The sequence below is a fragment of the Dreissena polymorpha genome, chromosome 4 (genome assembly GCF_020536995.1).
Source record: "Dreissena polymorpha isolate Duluth1 chromosome 4, UMN_Dpol_1.0, whole genome shotgun sequence".
In the NCBI taxonomy this organism is placed as follows: domain Eukaryota; kingdom Metazoa; phylum Mollusca; class Bivalvia; order Myida; family Dreissenidae; genus Dreissena; species Dreissena polymorpha.
In genome coordinates this window covers 46,228,842-46,236,525 of record NC_068358.1, presented here as the reverse complement: position 1 = coordinate 46,236,525, position 7,684 = coordinate 46,228,842, and the positions used below count along the sequence as shown (strand labels likewise).

Sequence of the window (7,684 nt, the reverse complement as noted above, 5' to 3'; positions counted from 1 at the left end):
AGGACAAGTTTGCTTTATACACTGATGTCGGAGCTTGGAGAAATTCACTTGACTACATTACCCAGCTCAGGCAGTCTGCAATACTCAAAGAAGTGAGGACTCTGAGATAAATAATTTGTACGGATCATGGTGATAAAACAACATGCATCATAGATAGCTAAATCAGGGCTTTTTCCTTCTGTGAGAATGGGCGTTTTTCACAAATTTGAGAAATTGGCGACTCAAATTTCACAATTTCAAGAAGTTTGTGACTCAAATTTTCAAAACTTAAGAAAGTTCACGACTCATTATTTCACAATTTTGAACAGTTTTTGACTCATTTGTTCACAATTTTGAACTGTTCGCGACTCTTTTTTCACAAAAGGAGGGTTGGGGCCAAGGCCGCTCCACAAAAATAGGAAAAAAAGCCCTGTGAATGAGTACTTTGTATTAAGTAGTGTGTTAATTTTTGAAGGCATTATGAATACTATTGTGTGAAAATCTGTCATAGCCTAGGACTATAATTACTATATTTAATAAAACTGGTCCAAGGAATTTTGACTATATACTTTTGGTAACAAAATCAAACATGTTACCACTGAGACAATCAAAAATTATAACTGAAAGCTATATTTTAAGGATATGTGAGTAATGATAATACATGTTTTGACATTATTGGAGTTTTCAGACATAAGTGGAATGTAGGGCACCTGTGTCATTTGGACATATTTCTGTTTGAATCTGTGACAATTTTTTGGATATTTGTCATTTTGTTATGTAGACAATACTCTTTGAACATTGTGGCATGCGTTAAAAAGTTTTTTCTAATGTTTATAAGGTATTGAGCTTTTCAAAGAATGAATTTGTCTGTGCCATGTATATTGTTGGCCAAGGGATTAAATTTGTCTTTAAAGGGATCTTTTCACGCTTTGGTTAATTGACAAAATTGAAAAAAGTTGTTTCAGATCCGCAAATTTTCGTTTTAGTTATGATATTTGTGAGGAAACAGTAATACTGAACATTTACCATGGTCTAATATAGCCATTATATGCATCTTTTGACGATTTTAAAACCTAAAAATTATAAAGCGTTGCAACGCGAAACGATTGAATAATTTGGAGAGTTCTGTTTTTGTCGTTAAATTTTGTGAAACTACGAATATTGCTTATATAAGGTATAAAATACGTCAAGTATGTGTACTCCGCGGAATAGCTCAGTAGGCTAAAGCGTTTTTACTTCAGGACTCTGGCAGGACTCCAGGGGTCACTGGTTCGAAACCTGCTCCGGGCCATGTTCTTTTCCTTTTTTTAATTTTATTCTTGATTTTTTACTGGAGCTTTTACGATCCAATGTTTACATTTATCAATATGAAGCATTTAATGAATAAGTTAAAAAATGCCAAAATCTGTGAAAAGGCCCCTTTAAAGTGGGGCTCATAAAAACTGTTATCTGCAATATGTGCCAGTTATCCACTTAAATTGAACAGGATGGGTCACATAAAACTACACCGCATTGCATTGCTGCGTGTCCCTATTTGAATGCTACACTGTCCTCAGTTTGACTTTTCACTGTCCTAATTAAATAAGATATTACTTTTTAACCAGGTTTTTAACCAGGTTTTCCGAAGGAAAAATTAACCAGGTTTTCCGAAGGAAAAAACTGGTTATTAGATTGGCGAATGCGGGCGGGCTGGCTGGCTGACGTGCTGGCTGGCTGGCGGGCGGGCGGAACAAGCTTGTCCGGGCCATAACTATGTCGTTCATTGTCAGATTTTAAAATCATTTGGCACATTTGTTCACCATCATTGGACGGTGTGTCGCGCGAAATAATTACGTCGATATCTCCAAGGTCAAGGTCACACTTTGAGTTCAAAGGTCAAAAATGGCCATAAATGAGCTTGTCCTGGCCATAACTATGTCATTCATTGTGAGATTTTAAAATCATTTGGCACATTTGTTCACCATCATGGGACGGCGTGTCGCACGAAAGAATCACGTCAATATCTCCAATGTCAAGGTCGCCACGACTAAAAATAGATTTTTTTTAAAAACAAACTTACAAAGGGGGTTAGTTTTGTTTGTTCATTTCAAAAGTTCAGTTTGAGTTTTCTCCCTTTATCAGATTTTTTTTTCACAATGAAAACCTGGTTTTGTGACAATTTTGTCCCTTGTTATAATAATATTATACAGTTCTTGATGACTGCAGTGTCCACGACTAAGATGTTGAACCAGATGGCCTACATCCAGAACTGACGCATGGAGTTCAAAACTACATGGATAAAGGTATTCTTTTCTGTAAAACCTTTTGAAAAAAAAGATTTCATGTACCTCAGGCTAGTTCAGTTTATATGGAATTTGTCCATAAACCCCACATTCAAAGGTTAGATTCAAATAAAGAAGGAATTTATACATATGGAGGTGCAAAACAGCTTGGAGCAAGATATTCTTTGGTGTGAAACATGTTGAAAAAAAAAGGTTTACATATACATCCAGCTAGTTCTATTATTTTGGAACTGGTTGATCAACCTCACATGCACAAGTTGCATGACAGTGACAGTCACAATGTTTACATTTTAAAATTAATGTATGTGGCTCAATCTGTTTTCTTATGTCATGTTGTTACATGTACAGTGATGAGTCTGCATCGGTTACCTTCTAGGCAGCTACGTTCGATTCGGCTTAAGGTCACCATAGTTAGCCCAGACAGCCCTCCGGCACTTTGTCAGAGGACAGATCATCTGAGATGTGATTGAGAGTCATGAGGTAACCGCTGTGCAAATATTTGGCTCGGATCTGACAAACCGCAAAAAGTTTGCCTTTTAAAGAGTGTGGCATATCATTCCAACAAGGTACATTTTATAACAAAATGATTAAATACTTGTTATATATACATTTGTCACTGTGAGACCATTATTTAGTTTAGCTGTTCGTAATGTTATTATATTTTAATAAGAGTGAATTGAAACCTAAAATTTTTGTATTGTATTTTCACCTATATGGAACATGTGTTAGTAAATGTTTTTAATGTTTCTTATGATTAGAGACAAATAGTGTAAGCATTTTTTGTTTTGATAATATATTAATTGTAATGAGTTAAATATTTTAGAAAAATATGTACAGTACTATATGCGTAAATGCATCTACTTCACATTTCTTATTTTATCCGAGGAAGAACTTGTCCAAAACACTCAAATGTTGAGTTTGTAAATATGTTTTGACATTTTTGGTGGTCAGTAGTTTTTTTAGATTCTCGTCTTGTAGTTAGTTCATGTACTGTAATAAGGTATTGATAAGAAAAGTTTATTGGTTTGGTTTAAAAATGTATGAAGCGTTTAGATGATTAATTACTTCAATGTATAACTGTCATAGACTTTATAACTGGCGATTTATTTTAAATAAAAATTAATGTTGGATTGATTGTGGCTTCAAGTCACAGAAGACATCTCAGATACAGATCATTCCTGGAGTTCAAACATCACATTAAATTATTTCATTTTTCATATGTTAATGTTTGGACTAACAATAGCAAATAAGCAAGCATATACACGTATATATATATCCAGTTCAAACTGTGTTTGATTTCAGTTATAAGTGCGGTGTAAAATATTCATATTGTATAAACCATAAACTTAAACATAACAATTACAGATGTGCATTGCCCCATCACCTTTGTCCAGCCACCTGGCAGATTCCCTGCGGAGTAGTTGTGTGCTAACTTCTCGGGTTCCATCACCAATGATGGCTTCCCCAAGGCTACAACTACATACAGAAGATGATAGTCAACATTCAGCTTGTGATGTAAGAAACGGGCATTCAGCCGGCGAATATAAACCAGCACACCTTAACTGCTTGGTAGGTATGTAGTTACGAGTACATGAAACTGTTTAGTTGTTGAAAATTAAAAATTGTTTTCCCTTGAATCATCAGTAGCAACATTAGCCAATGTAAATTTTGATGTATTCTTAATTAATTTATCATGGAAACTTTGAAAAGAACAATTTTAGTGTTTATATCTGTAACATTATTGTTAATTTTATTATTAAGCTAAATAATGTTTTTGTACATTACTCTTTCTTGAATAAATTTGGGATAAAATAATTCCACTTTCCAAGCACGTGTACTTTGTACACATGTACATGTATTTGACTTTATCTGTTTGTTTTACATTTTTATACTAGTTGATAATAGTAAATGTAGTTGACAGAAATAATTGTAAACAATATTGCTGTTACTGGAAAAATCCTTATAGTGTAAGCAAACACACCTTTCCATATGGAGAGGAAATCCAGGTTCAAATCCTGGTGGGGATCCCATATAAGCAGCAACTTACATAATGTGCATATAAATTATACAAATAATAGTATATGTTGTCATAGTGTGTGATATTTAATATTCATATTAAAATAGTTATTAATTTTTTGACATTTTCTCTATCACACACACACACATACGCAATATACGCTGGCAGTGACATATTATGTATTTTTACTTTATGTGATTTATCATTAGGACACCATCATTAGCTTTACGCTTCAAAAAAGGCCCATCACTTTCTCCTGGCAATTAATTATAATTATTACCCTTTTTTAATTTAAAAAGAAAAGGGTTTGTTTTCAACGAGTGTGCATCTTTTTTCAACTACAGAATCTGATGTTCATATCTTCAGTGTCTTATTATAAGGCAAATACTGAAATAAAATGAATATTTCATGCAGTTTTTGTGTCAGTTTTCATGTGCAGTGCTCATGGAAAGTGCAGGGAGAGGATCTTGCTGGAACAGGTGCTCACCCTTCAGTTGGCTCGATTGGTAGCGCCCAAGTCACTGCCAGCGCCCATGAAAAGGCCAGATGCCCTGGAGATGGGAACCACTGACACATGATCAGTTCCCCATCTAGAGCAGCACTAAAGGCGACCTCCATAAAGCCTACTTTCTGGAATACATCTGTGTGCAGAGCTTGTACATCAAGTTGAAGACTTACAATTCATCTCATTGACAGTGATACAACATTTAAACAAAACCGTTTTATGACTGAAAAATCTAAATAAAAACAAAATATGTTGTTGCCTTATACCAGTGTCATGGCACACTGGTCGATTTACTATATGCTGCAATAAATTGCTTCTTTTCAAGGATGAGGCTTTGTTGACTGCTTTAATAAATATATAATGTAAAATTACCTGCTCAACTATGAAATTATATGAATCAAATATTGTGTACAACTACTGCTTGCCTCATTAAAAAAACACAATATGAAGCCTCATTACTAAATGTGTCCGCAAAATTTTATTCCCGATTCTGATCAGTGACTCCTTTGTGTAGCTTATGTTTAACGACTGTTCAGTTTAGTTGCTTTTTTGACCGAGTTAGTTATTTATCAAATACAGTGTACTTTTCTAATCATTTTGCTCTATGTTGTATAAAGTTACTGTTCAAAATGAATCAGATATCTAAGATGAGTATTGTCTAATCTTTTTTAATTAAAATCACTTGTCATAAATATAACTTCCTGGGCTAGTTTTCAAAATTGCATATGTATTGCGCAAAATGTTTGTTCATTTGAATTCAAGTGTTTCAACAGTCAATAAATTAATATTAAATAAAAACAGTTTTAGTTGAATAATAATTGATGTTTTGGCTATTCGGTCTTTTTTACACTTACACAGTATTTCTATACAATTGCGGATAGAATTGAATTACAGATTGATATTATTTGACTATTTGACAATTTGCATTCTACTGATTAATATACACAATCGAATAATTAACATGTATCTGAAAATCAATAATAAATACAGTAACTTATTGTTATGAGTTATTACGGATTAAGTTCATATTGTATATTAATGTACATATATATCTTGTATAGTTGGTTGCTCATTCGATGATGCAGCCTGTCAAGTTTATAAATGAAGGTCACTCGCTGAATGCCAGATATATCCAAATCTTTCATTTACATTTAATTGATTGTATGTCTTTAATATATTAACGGGTACTTCAAATATAGAAATTTTTTAAAATAGGTATCGTAAGGAAAAAAATAATCATAAGGTCCGTTTTGCGATAGACGTCTGCAGTCGAACATGAATTTTGCTATTATAATAACCGTGTAAAGAAAAACTATACGCAACTACAGTGCCTTTAACGATAATCGATTTTTATGCCCCCGAAGGAGGGCATATAGTGATCGGACCGTCCGTCCGTCTGTCCTTCCGTCACACTTTGCGTTAAGGTTTCTCAAAATGCACATAACTACTATGTCCCTTGAGATATAACCTTCATAATTGGTATGCATGTGTATGTGGAAAAGACCTTTCCATACGCACAAACATGTTGACCCCTGTGACCTTGACGTTCAACCTAGGGTCCGCATTTGGGTCTCGAAATCTACGTTTAGGTTTCGAAAAATGCTCATTACGTCTATGTCCCTTGAGATATAACCTTCATATTTGCTATGCATGTGAATATGGACAAGGCACCATATGCACACAAACTTTGATCCCTGTGACCTTGACCTTGAACTTAGGGTCCGCGTTAAGGTTTCGAAATCTGCGTTTATTTTTCGAATTATGCTCATAACTTCTATGTCCCTTGAGATATAACCTTCAGATTTGGTATGCATGTGTATATGGACAAGACCTTTCCATACGCACACAAATTTTGACCCCTGTGACCTTGACCTTGAACTTAGGGTCCGCGTTTAAGTTTCAAAATCTGCGTTTATGTTTCGAACAAAGCTCATAACTTCTATCAAGCGTTTATAGGGGGCATAAGTTATCCTATGGTGACAGCTCTTGTTTTCTATATAAATATATATATATATATATATATATATATATATATAAATATATATATATATATATATATATATATATATATATATTATTCAAAACGATGCACTACTGCAAATGATGTTCTGTGCACTCGAAGTGTCACATTAACAATCCTTTACAATTATGAAGTTAAATATTTCTTTTATAAAATCGTACCCTATGTGATAAGCAATCATTTTATAAATACTTCAAAAGCTTAAGTAAAAATTAACGAACACCTATTCTCATTGATCAGCTATCGCGTGTGCATCTAATAGCTATTGCATGCGCACGTTATCACTCTTACGTGCACACTTAATAGCTATCGCATGCGCACGTATTAGCTATATCATTCTAACACAGTAACTGTAGCGTGCGCTCATAATTTTATTGCGAACATGATCAATACTATCGCCCGCGTATGTAATACTATCAAGAGCGCACGTTATAATAGTGTAACGCACATAATAATTTAAGTGTGTGCACGTGATAACTATCGCGTACTCGCGTATTTACTATCACTTATGAAATAGCTCTCTTAATATCGCTGAACCATTATATCCCAGTTTCAGCATATCGGTCTTTGCATGGCGCACTCACGACCTCCAAGATATACACAGAACGCAAAGGTGCTCGTTATGCAGTCGCCGGCAACGTTTGGCGCAGCGACTAGGCATAGGCGCCATGTCGCCGCGATTACTTTGACCTTATTTCAAATAGGGTCGCCGTTCAAATGCATTGAATATGACTTTTGCAAGAGGCTATAAAGAGAGTGCGTATGAAACGCCGTAGAAACACATCTTTGGCATCGTTATCTCTACAGGCGCTGTATAGACGCGCTAGAAAACGTTTAGGGTCGGAGCCATCGGCGTGATGTGTTGGCGTCCTTCAAACCTG

At 34.7% G+C, this 7,684-nt stretch overlaps 1 long non-coding RNA gene across 2 annotated transcripts; it reads left to right on the top strand.

The window, feature by feature from the left end:
• LOC127879817 (uncharacterized) lies at positions 1 to 5,043 on the top strand. Of its 2 annotated transcripts, none has more exons than XR_008049246.1 (5): positions 1 to 92; positions 2,185 to 2,261; positions 2,638 to 2,827; positions 3,627 to 3,830; positions 4,705 to 5,043. It is a non-coding gene; the product is annotated as an uncharacterized LOC127879817 (long non-coding RNA). The 2 variants fall into 2 exon arrangements; XR_008049247.1 differs by having other exon boundaries at positions 3,627 to 3,834.
• The last annotated feature ends 2,641 nt before the right edge of the window (positions 5,044 to 7,684 follow it).